General features: G+C 37.3%; 1 pseudogene; it reads right to left on the reverse strand.

Moving 5' to 3' along the window:
• Positions 1 to 1,931: 1,931 nt before the first annotated feature.
• Positions 1,932 to 16,957, reverse strand: LOC145784740 (uncharacterized; annotated as a pseudogene).

A 16,957-nucleotide genomic window follows, 5' to 3' on the forward strand; every position in this document is an offset into this window, starting at 1 on the left:
AAAGTTGCGCAAGATTGAGTTAAAGTAGTTTGTAGTTGTGTAACTTTGCAATAAGAATGTTCTAAATTTATGCACCAAACCTAAATAAAACTTGCAGGTGTAAAAAAAATTATTAGAAACCAGTTAAGCACAAAAAAAATTGAGAAAATTAAAATACACCTCAGGAATAAAGTGCTTCATATTTTAAGTGTTAAAGCCGGTAATTATTTTTCAAGTAGGCTTAATATGTTTTATGTACAAGAAAGGGTAAATTTGCCAAAAATATGATAGTTTGATAAGTGAACAATAAAATTGCTTTAGATTAGTTTTAAAATATTTATTTACGGGCAATGGCAACACTTTTACACGCCGGTTGTCGGATGTTCAAGCGAGTTGGCGATCCCTATAGTATGAATCCCTGGAATAAGGACCTTCTGATGATCCACCTTTTAGGGTAAAACAGGCAGTAAGGGTTTTAGAGACTGGTAATAGCCTATATTTGATGTAATTCGCTCTGCTTGGCTTTTTGCTTGGCATTGAGCACTTTTTGTAGTATTACTAGTATTTATTGTTTTATATTCGCTTTTCGTAATTAATCTTTATTGTTGGGGGGCGGTAAAATTTTGCCAGTTCATGAAGGAGGCGTTGGGCTAAAAAAGGTTGAGAAACACTGCTCTGAATGAATTGATTCGCGTTAATTGGCACCATTTTAGAATTCTGTAGTAGGCCTATAGTTGTCAAGAACCAGCAAGGATAGCATACGCATTCTCTTTGGAAAACCAGAGGGTATACTATAATTGCTCGAAAAAGCAGAGGGTATACTGCGTATACCGCCGTATACCCTCGAATACAGCACTGTATAGACATCTGTTCTGCGGTGTCAAGTTTTTTAGTGCGTAGTGCATACGTGTTGCGCTATCTCTTTCTAACATCCCGTGTAGTCGTCTTGTGTCTTGAAATACAATTCGTGAAGAGGCTTCAAAAGTGTGTTTCCCTCGGTGTCATCGCATACAGACGAAAGGCTTCGGAAATTTTATGTTACAACTTTCGCACGGAGATATTAGGCTATAGTTTTCCGCTGTGACCAAACGCACAAAATGAAACAAAAGTTTTAGCATGGAAACAAAACGTTTTAAAATTTAGAACTACAGTATTTCAAAATTATAAATAAATTTAAAACTGCAATCCACAAACGCAACCCAATCGGTTAAGCTGACACAATCTTGTGAAACGAGACTACAAGCTTTTTCAATGAATGCACGAGGTGGCATGGTTTGGCAGTTGGCATAACAGTGTCACAAGTGGTCAACCACAAACATACACTTGTGGTGGAAGTTGCTGACATTATTAATAAAATCTGAGCTAGCTTTGCCATAAGACAGGTTTTAAACCAAAGAAAACGATTGGACAATCACTTGACAGTTGCTTTCACCATCTGCCAGACTACTACAGAGTGCAGACGTGACCTGTGAAGTTTCTCATTTGTCGTTTTTTGTGGTGGAAAATCAAATATGGATGAGCATAGTCAAAAAGGAGAAATATAACATCGAATAGAAATATATTTTTCAATCTTGTTATGATTATAAACCTTTGAAAATTATGATTATTGAGGGGTATAAATTTTTGGAGATTTCAATGTTCTAATAGACTTGTTTGTTTTGTTTCGACCACACAAAGAAAACAAAGTTGCTTGAATTTTGAAGTGCAATTTTTTACTCCCAAACAAAATCAAGGCAAAATTTTTTTTCTCCAAAATGTTTTTTAAATATTCTCGCATTGAATAGCTCTAGTAATCATCAATTGATTGATGTGTGAGCAGTAACGTTGACAGGAGGGGTCCGAGAGGTACTCTTGGAACAGGCCCCGGGATGATTTTAGGAACCTGTAATCTTTCTAAGGGGCCCGAGACCTTGAAGAAACTATCGTGGATTCCTTGAATATAATACGTTTGTTTAGAAGTGGCCACTAGTGTTGATTGGAGGGTCCACGGGGTACTGTTGGACCCGGGATAACTTTAGGGGCCTGTAATCTTTCCACAGGACCGGGAGCTTGAAGAAACTATCGGGTATTCTTTGAATATAATACGTTTTTTAAAAGTGTCTTGATTTTGGGCCAGATGATCTCATTGGTACCGGGACCAAATTATCCTCTCAACGGCTCTGTGTGTGAGCAATTTTGCGCTTTCAACTTTAAGATTTCCTAACTCGAGCAAACAACACAAGCCAAGTAAGTAAAAAGCACAACACATCAGCCGAAGAAGCTGCAAAAGCAATGCCATCACTGCGCAAAAGATCGACAACTAACACAATTCACGACAAAAAGTTATTAGTGCTTTGTATTTTCTTGATTCATCATTCTCTTGTTGGTTACTTGGAACATGTTGTATTCGCAGTTTAAGTAGCATTTGTAGATAATGCAAAGATTCTTCGACATGATTGTTCATTAAATAACAATTTGATAATAACTGATAGCTATCACACAAATGAGATATTGCAAAATTTGAGTTCTGTGCAATAGCAACAGCGATATTCACATTATAGTTTACTTGGTCACATTTTCCCAAATTTATATAAAACTTTGCTATGGAAAAATATGTTTGAGATTTGGAACTTGAAATAGACGATGAAATACTATCAGGTATGTCATTAAAGTTTGCTAAGCTTTCCTCATATAAAGTTATTGCTTCTTTATACAACATCAACTCAAACTTGCAATCTCCATTCGTCTTTGTCAGTATATCTAGCACATAATGATTAGGCTGAGCATAAAATTTAAATTTCTTAATTTTTGCAATGCATTGCTCCACGTGTAAACTGGCTTCTTCCTAACGACGTAAGCAAAACAACGTTCTTGCCTTTATACAGTAGACGGCCATCATCCTTTCCGCTGTCAGTTCATTATTTATTAATAATCTTTCCTCATCCCCATCGTGTAAGTTTTTGGCCAACTTTTCTAAAACTTCAAGTGATTTATCAAACTGTAGTTTCACATTGTACATATCAGCCACTAAACTGTGTATTGTCAACAAGTCGTCTTTTTGTAGTTCATGTTGTTTCGATTGGGAATTATTTTGATATTTTTTCCATTCGTCCAAAAGTAAATCGTAGCGACAAAGAAAATTATACACCATACATCTCGTGGAAAGTTTACATTTCAAATCTTTTAATTCATCAAGTTGACCTGACCTCAATACTTCTTGCAAAGAACGGACAATGATACCATAATCAATCAAAGGTTGTTCACCAGTGATACTAATAAGTTCATTCAATGTTTTATTGTCATCATACTTAAAGTGCCCCTGACAGGTTGGACCCAAGTATAGTAACTTTTTTAAGCATTTCCTAGCGCAGAATTATGTTTAGCGAACTTTTTAATCTTAACCTCGAAGCTCGACTGGTTAGGGCGAAATTTATACAAAACGGCTGCTCTGCAGCGCCACCACAGGCGAAACTCCATATTTCACTGCTCTGGGACGACTTTGGTGGTGTTACGTCATCCTGGGTGGGCGTCGTTAGCGAGGGATGAAACAAATGCTTTCTAGATGTAATTGGTGGATCACAGTTTGGTCGGAGTTGGTACAAGCGGTTGCTTTTTTCAAAGATTTATTGTTTTTTTGCAGTTTAACCGTATCTGTTACTGGCGTAGACCTTATGGTCTCGCCCTCTGCTAATTCAGCAATTTCACATAGAAGCAGTGACGCTAAAAACCTGAGATTTCTTGACTTTTACTTTTTTTTCTTGCCCCAAATTTTAATCCCGATTATGTTGGTATCGGATAATTGTGAAGTTCACAATAAACCTTTTGTCACAGCCAGTTATGAAATGCAAGAGATTTGCCGATATTCAATAGCTTGATTGACAGTTTACTATTAGCGTGCGGTTTCATTTTGTGTTTGTCATTCAAACTGGGACAGCGCTAAAATTCCATTCTTCATGGGGAGTCGGTCTCTGACCAACGACGCGATATTTTGGTCTTGCCTCCATGGCTTGGCACAAGAGAATGCGCATCATTTTCTCATGTTACATTTCTTCAACGTGTGGTGATAAAAGTATAAAGTATTTTGAACTTTTATAAACGCCGTAGAGAATGACTCAACTCAACCCATAATACATTCATGCTGTTATTGTTACGACATCACATTTGTTCCAGTGTTACGTCAGTTTTACATTAGCCTACTATGTAATATATAATTCTTACAACGATTAGAGATAAAACTTCGTCTTGTATCTGGCTGGAACAGTTTGTTTTTGTCCCGACAATCGAACATCTACCAACGTGGAATCAACATAAACGGAAGATTTAGTATAGATGATCTGACCATTACAGTTGGCCTATATATTTCTTTCAAAATTTTGTGCCACTTCAATTTCACTGTTAGAATCCAGTTAGAACATCAGGTTTACAGTGTTTTGTTTGAAAATTTATAATCTGTTATATTTGAGGATAGAATAATATGCATGCAGAGTAATGTACACCAGAAATTATTTAGACTGTTTGATAAAAAATTATTTACCATTATAATACATTTTGCTTTATTTGTTTGTTTCATGCATTTTAAATTTAAATATAAATGTGCTTTCAACTCTACCCAATAAATTTTTTTTACATAATTATGCTAGCTGAAGATGCTATTACTATGGCGAAATCGATTCTTTGAATATATTATGCTTAGAAATTTGATTGTTGTGGAAATGCCAGCATTTAGAACTACAATGAGATAAATGCATAATAGCAGTACTTAGTCATAGCAATATTGAATGTTCCAGGTGGACAAAACTAGATACCTTGTAATGGCTTCAAATTCGAATGAAACTTATAACGCTATTCAAGCTGCAAATATACTTGCAAACATAGAGGACGAAAATGAAGTAGACTTTTCCGACAGTGACGAGGATTTTCCGTTGTGTGATGGCGAAAACGATCCTATAACGTCGGGGGAAAGCAGTGATGAGGAGGTAATTATTGCAAGACCGAGGCAATCGCAGCAGCGGAGGCATCATGTCGTCAATTCGGTGGATAATGCGCTAGACGAAGACAACTTTCAACCATGTCCTGATCAGGAGGAAGAGCGAATTTCGGTTGTAATTGATAAGAGAACTAAAGAAAGTGTGGTGTGGACAACTAATCGTCCTACAAGAATAGGGAGACAAAGTTCAGCTAATGTTATTCATAACACTCCTGGAGTCAATCTTTCGTATAGAAACGCCATGACATCATTCGCGGCCTGGCGCAATTTTTTCACTGTCGAAATAATTTACATTATAGTAGCAAGCACCAACGCAAGCATTCGAGAACGATTGGCAAAGATATCGGATGAGCAGCGAGTATCTTGGCGTGCTCCATATTTGGTGGAAACTAATGCGACAGAGATTGAAGCATTTATTGGTCTATGGTACGTGAGAGGGTTACTGAAGCATACCTTTCACAGAATTCAGCATTCTTTTTCTCATGTGTATGGCCATCCAATATTTGCTGCAACAATGTCGTTGAATCGATTTAAATTCTTGTCGGCCAACCTCAGATTTGACGACAAGTCATCCAGAACCCGTCGTTGGAAGAGCGATCGATTTGCCGCAATGAGAGAAATTTTTGAAATTTTTATTACAAACTGTGCGGCAGTTGTTACTCCAGAAGATTTTTTGTCTTTAGACGAAACGTTGTATGCTACTCGTGTGGGAGTAGCATTTCGTCAGTACAATAGAAACAAGCCAGCGAAATACGGATTGCTATTTAGAAGCATCAACAGTGCGCGTGTACCCTACACATATACGTCCATTGCATTTGCATATGCTGGAAAACCAACTGGAGATCCAGGACCACATTACCTGAGCAATGTTTTTGAATATGTTCGCACTCTTGTGTATAATTTAGAGCAAGCGACCTCGTTAGAAGGGCGTAATATTTCCCTTGACCGGTTCTATACATCGCTGGAGCTGGCAGAATGGCTGTGGATGAAACGAATCACGTTGGTGGGAACGTGGCAAACCGCCAGGAAAGGTGTTGGCGATATAAGCTCTCTTATCGATAGAGAACCGCTCAGTACAAAAGTTTATTGGGAAGAATCAAAACCTCATCTTACTGCTACATCTTACGTGGTCAAGCCGAAATCTTCCGCAAAGCGAAATGTCCTGGTACTTTCAACCATGACTCCTATTCTAGGAGTAACTAAAGATGACGGTAAAAGGAAGCCAGCTATCATAAAATTTTACGATTTTACGAAAGGTGGTACAGATGTAGTCGACCAAAAGATGGGATTTTATTCTGTCAAACCAAAATCATCAAAATGGACGGTGTCAGCCTTTTCCTATCTATTAGATGTAGTTCGAGTAAACGCAATGACGGTTAGCTATATGAATAGAGGGATGCAATTGGCAGATGCACGAGCAGACGAAAGCTTCCTCGAAGGTTGGGAGCTCGCTCTATCGTTGATAAAGCCTCACATGTCGCATCGTCTAGATAACACGCCAACACTCAATGATCACTTACGGAAGACGATGGCGTCGTACCTAGGAAGAAGTATTAGGCCTAATCCTCCGCAGTTGGATCAGCAACCTCAACCCTCAAAGAAGCAATGCTCTACATGTTTAGACGGAATCAGAGGTACAGGATATACAGCAAAAAGAAAGAAAATTGGTAAAACAGTGTATTGTTGTGAAAAGTGCTCCAGCCCGCTTTGCATAAAACACGCATACAAATTGTGCCCCTCGTGCAAATAAGTTATTCAAGTCAGTCGTTCATCATTCTGGTCGTCAAAACTATGTGAACTGAGTTGCAGTGATGTTGTAAATATTTGGGCCAAGAAGTGTTATTCAGAAAACTCTTGCTCCACTTGTAATATTTCATTACTGTATACTGCAAGTCTGCTTTATAGTCTGCCATTTATGCGACGTGAATTAGCTGAGCGCACTGTATTGCCAGTGTACAAAATGGCCTGATTTTGTGTTGATGGAACGTCATGAGACATTGTATCAACACACCTACGCGATTAATGTTACCAAGTGGAGTGTAATTTGAATGAACGGGTCAACCAGGCTGAAGAATACGAAACGTTGTTATAACATTAAATTTCTTTTACCCAACAGGAATCTATGAACCAAAATATTGGTAAACATTTGATCTAAAACGGAGTCCATTTCTATTATTCTACAGACGATAAAAACCGCTTTGTTTGAAACGTTTAGATTCAAATGTTTATAAGTAGTTTGGCCCTTATATTCGTTTTACTTTATATCATATAATCCCATATTTTATGCTCCAAAAGTCCTTCTGTTCTAACTAATGTGTGTAATAGATTTCATTTCATTGAGGTTTTCTTTTGATTATAAATTTCCCTCCGACGTGCTTTCCCTGTTTTTGTTGGTTTATAAACAAGTTGCCGAATTCGAGCTAACTGCGATGATCAAAAAGCAAATTCACACAATCTGTAAAAAAGTTGAGTGAACGCTTGCTCAAACGTACGCATCCAACCGCATCCGACATATTTTCGTAGATTTCTTCTTCTTCAACAGATTGAGATTTATCATCACTATAAGTTGATTTATCATCACTATAAGTTGAAACTACGCATTGTCTGTCGACAAAACAGTGGCGCAGCTTAGCCATAGTGCAGGCAATGTCTATCCAGCTAGCAAAATCAGCCGTTTTTACGTTGATTCAACGCCCGACGACGTTGAATCAATGTAACAACGACCGATTTTGCTGGCTAGATAGGTGCCTGCCCAGCTAGAAAAATCACCCATTTTTCCATTGAATCAACTTGGGGGATTTAAAATTGGGGGATTTTGCTAGCTGGGTAAGTAATAAAATTTCTATTTTAAATTTTAGCAAGTTATCGAAGAAGAAAATGATTTTCACTGCAAAGTAATTGAATTGTTTTGACGCTTTGAAACATCGAATATACACGATTTTATTCAACTTTGGATTAAATTTATTGTATCAATGCAAATAGAGTAGTGCAATGTAAAGAAACATGATATATTTTCCGTAATCACATGCTTGCTCTATTCTAGCATACATAATATTAAAAACACGAAGTAAACGAAAAACAACGTACTTTTTACATTAGAGTGAATTATAATGTAGGTAAGTACAAATATTCATTCGAATTGAAGTTTATGTGCGTTGCGTTATTTGAAGTAGCTAAATGTCTTGACTAAAGTACAACGTCCTTGACCAAGTCAATCAATCCATCAATTTTGAGTAGTTTTTCATAATGTATTGTTTATGAACAGAAGTTGAAACTACATGTATTGCAAAATGATTGAGCTTATTTCCTTAGCTTGCGGAAAACGCTTTCAGCCATGCAAGTCAATGAAGAGGTTGTGTTGATTTAACATTTACTAATGTCAAATTTACCTAAGATGAGGTTTTTTGACTAAAGAATTTCGCTATCGCATATCCAAGTCGAAAATAATTGCTACAGGGTTATGTACAATTATTCGACATTACTTGACGTAGAATCGACGTAAATATGGACACCAACCCATTAGTTACTTTCACATATGGCATTTTACAACAGTTCAGACATTCACGCTAACGATGAGTCATCCTTTGCTGGCAGACAATAATTAGGGAGGTAATTTGTTATTCGCGCAAATTGCTTTGTAGTGCAAAAAGTGCATGGAATACTGTTTGCACAGAGACGGAAAAACAAAATTGATGAAATTCTGTGTTCTATGCTAGAAGACTTTCAAAATAAAATGCGAACTGAGAAATTTGACCAAGAAATGGCGAAAATAGGTCAAAAACCGAGTCTTTATCACCTTTTCTACCTAAAATACACAATCACGAATATATTTTGCGAAATAAATTGATTGAAGTGATAGATAAAGCTTTTGACCAACGGCATATTTTTTCCCATTGTTATTTGATGTAAGCCGACGGAGTAATTAGCAATAAGAGAGACGTAGACCTGATGGTCTCGGCCAGTAACTCTTGATGCCAAAAGGAAGCAGTGACAGATACGGTTAATACAACTGTACTAGATGCGTTCCTACAAAACTTAAAATATACTTGAAGTGAAAAATAAAGAAATCGTACGAATCATCATTCATATTCAATTCATCATCATTCATCACTATTCATAAATAAATAAAAGTTCTTTCTCTCTCTCTCTCTCATAATGTGCCTTCAGTTGGCCATTGAAATCCGGGTTATCGGCCATCTGGACTTGAAAAGTGTTTCGGACTCGCCAAACAATGCATGACGGCAGCACAATCCGATTGTTGTTTCCGAGAGCATCACCTTGTAGTATCCACTCCAGAACATGCCTGTAAGCGACTGATTACCAATACTGCCTGCAAGGAAATAAAAGCACTTCTTTTAGTGTGCATTCTTTAGCGTTTAGGGTATTTTTAGCCTAATGTAGCATCCTTACTCTTTTGATAGGTCTCCGTTTTCTCCTTTCGGTTTATTGCTTTTTCTCCAGTTCTTCCTGCTTCTCATAAAAAAAGTCCTCAGAACTGCAGGATGTAAGTGTGCCTCAAAATCGGTCAAATTGGTAACACAGCTAGATGCGTCTTTCTTCAAAAGTTCTTTCGTTTGTGGCACTTCATGGCAACATACACATTCATTGGGCTGGGAAGTAGACTCGCACTTGTGGCAAACTAGGGATTGTAGATCATAAGGATGCGAAAATTCATCCGCTTTTGGCTTATCCGCAACACCAGAAGGGTTACGTTTTTTTTCTAATTTACAAAATATTTTACTTTTTATGGGTTATGTAAGAAGAGGTAAGTTGGTTTTAAAGTAATATAAGGTTTTTAGTTGAAAGCAAGCCTGCATTAAAGCGTAAAAGAAATGTCAAATTGGCAATTGACCCTTCTAATGTTGCAGGAACAACGGAGTTGCGCGTCCCGTAATGTACCGTCCCTAGTGGCAAACGCACCACCTAGAGCTTCCAGCACGCCACTCATTGCTGGAAAGATCCAAATCGGGTTGGTGGTGTTAACAAAATCATCTCCAGTGAAGTGAAGAGAACTTATACGACTAGTTTTGTATGGTCCATCTCACTTTCGAACACTTGAAGAAAACTTTGACTATTATCTTCTCAGCACCTTGTTTTGTTTGAAAGCATGAAAAGATAGCACACGTCTTTGTCACTGACACATAAACAGCAATTTGCAGGCATTACCGCAACCATAAATTAAGGATACTGTTTGTGAGATAGGCTACTGCTGTTACACTGCAAATGGCTATAGACAGATTAGGACAAATAAAAAATTATCAAAATTGTAGCCTTACAAGGGTTTAGAAAAACTGCAATTTCAATTGAATTGAGATGCTGTTTGATAAAAATAAACTCAACCTATTTGGTCTAAACCTGATAGTAATAATAAATTGACTTTATCATTTCGGTAATTCTCATTTTGCACATGCTTTAGACCAATAGATCCCCACACATTGACGTTTTGTAGTAGTCGTACCGTACCTTACCAATTCACCACAGAGAAAGAAAGCATCCTTCCCACCCATGGTGACGTCACAGCGGTGTTGCCGTTTTTATTTTCACAATTAAATGAGTGCTAGATTCGCCGAAAGTTAACGAAAGTTTGCAAGCGTGTAACTTAGTAGCCTGTTGACATTTTTTACGATTTTTTGGTCAGGGAAGTTTGTTAGTGTTATCTCTTTGGTATCTTAGATAAATTTACCAAATTAATTTTCCTGTCAGAGGCACTTTAATATCTCTTTCTCCAATGACGTCATCTTGTCTTTTCTTTGCCATGTAAACTTGGGGTGGGAAAGACGATAACCTTCTCGCGGTTCACCCTGTCAGTACTGATTTTTCAGGAAGCTAATCATCGCCTAGGCTTGCGGGCTGACAGCCGCATAAACACCGAGAGGGTGGTAACAGGATAAACCCTCGGCCCACCTTCGGAAAGATGTCTAACTTTCAACAAGCACCTTCAAGGCCCAACACTATACCATGGGAAATCACCATCGGCACATGGAATGTACGAGGCCTTAATGCTGAAACCAAAAAGCAAACTCTGGGCAAAGACTGCCAAAGCTACAAAGATCTGACATCAGAAAAGCTGGCCTGGGATCCCTGCTCAGCACACCACATCTCCATCGATTGCAAAACATCGCAAAGGACAAAACAGAATGGAGATCCTATCAACCTTGTTGAAAGACTGATCGAAGCCAGCGGATGTCAAACGATTTGGCTACACTGGCGGCGGTGACAGTTACAATAATAATAATGCAAACTTTCAATCGAGTCAGACAAGCCACAGACACTGCATACCGTAGTGCAATCGCTTCTTTGTTTCGATATTAATTACCTTCTTTTTGTGGAGGCCATTAATGATTTCAAAACAAGAACGCCTGTTGATAGAATAAAGTCGTCCTATAAATACTATGAATACTGAAATGCTTCGGTACATAACGCGCTTTATGTTACAATGAACTTTGTCGGTGACACTTGCGATGTTACCTTCAGCGTTGCATTGTATTAAATCTTCTTCTAGTTGCATCATCAGTTGCTGGAAGGCCAACGGGTGACCTTTTGATAAGTTTTGTGAAACTCTTGCTTGAAATCGATTGTACACATCTATGTGTCCAGATACAAAACATGTTTTTGTTAAAATATTAGCAAGATGATAGCCATTCCTCATGTCTTCATCAGTCTTAAGTTATTTCACCATCTCACTGATCGGTTCTGTGGTCCAAGGTTTGTTTTCAGTTCCTTGTGTTCTGCCAAGTGGAAACTTGCAAGCTTGTCGCATCATTCCGTCAAACGAAATGCCACGTGTTGTATGAGCATCAAAGAGCCAGTCTCCATCAGGAATACTGAAGTCATTCAGCCAAGGAATGGCGACGCTTGGAAGAATCGTTTCTTTTAAGTTGATGATAATAATTTGGAAAATAACACTAAACCATCGAAAGAACTCTAATATTGCGTCATAATTGTCTTTGTGTTGCACTCTTTCCTCTAAGACAATCACATGCTCGAAGACAAGGTAAGGAGTGATTTCTTTTCGCGCAAGTGATCCCATTCCAACAATAGAGTATCGACATGGGGGCTTTCCCATTATTTCGATGCATTGTTTAGAACAGTGGTTCTTAACCGGGGGGGCGTGAAGCATCTCTCAGGGGGGGCGCGAGCTCTACAACAATTTCAATTTTTTTAATTACCATACTTTAATGTTCTAGGACCTATGCTGTTCATCATATTTTGTATTTTATATTGTATTTAGCAATTTTTGCTTTATTAGTTAGACCGGAACTTTACAAAACTATTTTGCGCTGAACTCCTTCAGATTTATCAAATTTTCTCGACGCTGCTTCATTTTTACTTTTTTGTTTAAGTTGCTTTTTTACAGTTTTATTTACTTAATGCTCGATTACCTTACTTAAGTTAATAGTACCGGTACTAATGGCCTGTTTTATTTACTTAATGCTCGATTGCTTTTTTACACATTTATTTAATGCTCGATCACCTTATCAAGTCACATGAGTGCTCAGCTCAGTGCGTTTCAATGCGAAGTAGTTGATATTTTCGAAGAAGTACAAGAGGAGTTTCTTGAGATGAAGTTCAACTCCACAGCTAAAGATCAAGACTTCAAAGAACTAGAACTTGAGACGTTCTGGGCCAATTACCTTTCTATTTACCCTCTTATCGCAACTCGGGCTCTTCGAATTCTAACAATGTTTGGATCCACGTATCTTTGTAAAGCTGCGTTTTCTGCTCTTGTCGCTATCAAGACCAAGTACAGAAACAGGCTGAGAGTTGAAAGTGACTTACGTTGTTCACTCTCTGGAGTTAAACCTCACATAAAAATCTAGTCGCTAAGAAGCAGTGTCAAGTATCTCACTGATGTGCACAATAAACAGACAAAAATGCAATTATTTTGGTATGATACTGATTTAAAATCTAGGGGGGCGCGAGGCACATGACCATTATTGAAGGGAGACTTGATAGAAAAAAGGTTAAGAACCATTGGTTTAGAAGAATAATCCATCAATTGTGTGTAATCTTCGGTTATATTATTTTGAATATTTTGAACGAATTCTATTTGTTTTTTTTGCACGTCATTCACTGGTTTTTTCAAACTTTTAGAAGAATCAGCATCAAATTGTATAAAACTTTTGTTGGTGCTTTCACTCATTTCTTTCACTTTCAAACCAACATCTCTTGATATTTTGATTAAATCTGCTTTTGTATTTTCAGCTCCTGCTACTTCAAGCACATGAGAGCAAAGTTGTTTAAGATCGTTCTTAAATTCATCGTTCGATGGTTGTCTTGTTATGGCAGCGTTGAAGAGAGCTGCACTTTGAATCAAACTGATTTTATCTGGACTTTTGTCATGGTAAATAATTCCAAGTTCACGAAAAATTTCAGCAGATTTAATTGTGTCTTGTTCTTTTCCAGTTTCATCACAAACCGATTTCAGTTGTTTTGCTAGATTAGCTTCTCTACCAGGCCCGGATTTAGGGGGGGGGCAAAGGGGCAGGTGCCCCGGGCCCCCCGACTTTTGAAGGGCCCCCCCTACGTAGAAAAATTGTGATTTTGTGTTATTTTTTCTTCCTTTCAGTCTTTGAAGTTTCTGCAAAATGTTGTGCAGTGCTGGATTGATGCTACTGTAGACGCAGAGGTGGTTTTTCGCGCCTATGGCGCAAAAAATTTTTTTGCAGGGGGCCCCCCGATCTAACAGTGCTCCGGGGCCCCCATCAGCTAAATCCGGCCCTGTTCTCTACTATCCTCTCCTTCCATGATTGTTTTGAGATAATATCACTTTGCTACCATGAAGCAATCAACGTTCGATATTCTTTCGGTTAAAAGTGGTTAAATTCTCAACTTCTATTGATGAATTTGAAACGTTACAACCTAATCACGTGATCTGGATCCTTTGTTGTCATTTACCATCAACACAATCATCCCAGTAAGACAAACATTTAATGTTTTGTTGCTGGGAGAAGTATTTATTTATAAGTTTGATCAATGAAGTTAATATGATCATGTGACTTTGTGCAACAAACAAGAGCAAACTTTCTCTAGACAAACATGTGCTCCAAGCTATTTTTCATTGTTTGGCTAAAAGTCAAATATTGTAGCCTACGTTAGCAGGGATTCATAGTATGAATCCCTGCTACGTTAGCCTGCAACGTGGTGAATTTTCATTGTTTTTATTGTTTGGCAAAGTCAAATATTGTATCTTTACTTGGTGCCATGGTGACGAAACCAGTTTACAATAGTGGCAGAAACATGCAACAATTTTCTTAGAATTGCATTTAATGCTGATCGAAAATCAAGCCAAAAAGCTAAATAAATAAATAAGCTTAAAATATGATTAAATTAATACACATTTATCAGATGAACGTTGCAACCAATGGTCAGAAGCGATAGTGGGTCTAACGAAGAAATTGTCTGATGAAGGTTTCCAAATTTTTCACATGCTGTAACCTTTGCTGTTTAATAGCTTAGCATGGCTGTTTGACCCAAAACTGGGCCACCGTCGACCCAAGAGGACCACCCGTTCGATTACCCGATTTCTTTTTTCCTGGTAGCCAGTGGGGTAGGCAGAAAATTTCTTGTGAAGTGAATTTTGAAAATAAACATTTATGAATCTACGTTAAAGTGTGACTATGACAAACAACTTTTATTTGACGGCAAATAGGAAATGAAGACTATGTCCAGGTAGGTTACAAAACGTAACGCAGGTCTTGGTACTTTCATCTTTATTTTGTTTGTCGGTTGCAACATGGCAATGTCCATCGGTCGTATGCAACAAGCGCATTTCACTAAACACGCAATTTTAAAACACTTTGAATGCACAAAACCACGTTAAAGTTTCAAAAGCAGATAATAAAAATGAACTTAGTTGATTGCGATACAACTAACATTTTGCGAATAATTTTTTTTTTACCATACAACGAGATTAATGATTTATCACTTGAATTCTATTTTTTTAGCCAACTAGAAAATTGACTTTTTCACTTGAATGAGATTCTGATGCAAATTAAGTGTACAAAGCTACTGTATGAACGAAGAAAAGTGTGTTAACTGACCACAGTTTTAACATAAAACATAACTGAAAAAGTGAGAGTCCAGTTTTCAATTTGGTTTGCTTGTTTGCTCAGTCACGTCACGTCACCATCAATGGCAGGCAATGTTTTATTTGTAGCCTACATTACTTTTAAACGAGTTTCTGGACATGAATAACTGACATATTTGTTTTTCAATGACCCATAAGTATAATAATTTAAGCTTGTGGTTGCACGTAAACAGTAGGATAGCCTTTTATAATAAAGCAATAACAACACATTAAAAGGTGGCACAAAACTCATGCTGCACCTCAGAGCAACACAATGAACGTTATAATACAAAGTAACAGCAGATATCAGCCTGAGGCAGGTTTCGTAATGAAATTGACAAGAAACCTACATCAGTACACGGTTGGTTACTTGGTCATGTTCAAGTCAAAGTTTAATTTACATTTATAAATAATGTAAAAATTTTCAATCAAGATTGATATAGTAGGTGGCAGATACATGATAACAGTCACAGCAATCTAAAATTTCGGCAATTGATGCAAGAAAGCGACAAAAATCTTCACAGTATGAAGCGTTTGCTTTAATTTACTCAATTCAAATAACGCATCGCAATCTTAAACTGTTACAGTAAATGTAAAATTGATGAAGTAAACCATTGTGTAAATATCCAGTTGTTTCAAAAGCGTTTTATAACCTTTAATCAAACAAAGTCAATAAGTCTTTGGTGCAAGCATAACGTAAGTTTGCAATCTTGATTTAAACACACTATAGAGAAGCTTGCTCAACATGTCAAAGGTCAACCTCAATTTGAAACCTTTTTAACTTTGTCAAACGCTGCTCCAATCATAAACTGGAGATAAATAAGAAATAATTTTTGAGCAAACATGAAACATGAAAGTGTGACACTGCAAAACTGCGTAGAATAGCAAAGCGACAATTACACAGTGAGACAGAATAATTCCAACGACAAAGGACAATCCAATATGGAGTTTATAATACCCTTGCACTCGTTTATATCTTCATCATTGTCTTGTTGGTCACTTGGAGTATGTTCAAGTCTCAGCTTAAGTTCCATTTGTAGATAATGCAAAGCTTTGTTGGTGTCATTGGTCATGAAATACAATTCTGCTGCTGAATGATAGCAATCACACAATTGAAATATTGCACATTCTGTATTTTGAATAGTGTCAATAGCAATATTCACATTATGGTTTGCTTGGTCATATTTTCCCAAATGGGTATAACACTTTGCAATAGAAAAATAGGTTTGAGATTGGAGAACTAAATGAGAGCATAAACCATCATCAGGTATTTCATTATGATGTGCTACACTTTGCTCGTATAAAATAATTGCTTCTTCGGGCAACTTCAATTCAAGCTTGCAATTTCCATTCGTACGCGTCAGAATAGCTAACGCACGATGAAAACGCGGAAGATGGGGTTTCACTTTTGCAATGCATTGCTCCACGTACAAACTGGCTTCTTCGTAACGCTTTAAGTTATACAACAACTCTGCCTTTAAACAGTAGAAGCGCATCATCCTTGGCGTTGTCTGTTCATGATTTAAGAATATTTCCTCGTCCACAACATCCAACTCTTTGGTAAACTATTCTCAAACTTCAAGTGATTTATCATACTGTCGTTTCATGTTGTAGGTAATAGCCACTGAAAAGTATATTGTCAACAAGTCGTCTTTTTGTAGTTCATGTTGTTTCAATTGGGAAAATATTTTCCATTCCTCCAAAAGTAAATCATGCCGCCATAGCAAATTAAGCACCCAAAACCTTGTGGAAAGTTTACATTTCAATTGTTTGAGTTCAGAAAGTTGACCTGATTGCAATACTACTTGTAAAGAATAAACAATGTTGAAATATTCAATTAAACATTGTTCACCAGTGATACTAATAAGTTCATTCAATGTTTTTTTGTCATCTTCCTTGTAATCGCTTCCTCCAATGATGTCATCTTGTCTTTTCTTTGCCAT

The sequence above is a fragment of the Aplidium turbinatum genome, chromosome 15 (genome assembly GCF_918807975.1).
Source record: "Aplidium turbinatum chromosome 15, kaAplTurb1.1, whole genome shotgun sequence".
In the NCBI taxonomy this organism is placed as follows: domain Eukaryota; kingdom Metazoa; phylum Chordata; class Ascidiacea; order Aplousobranchia; family Polyclinidae; genus Aplidium; species Aplidium turbinatum.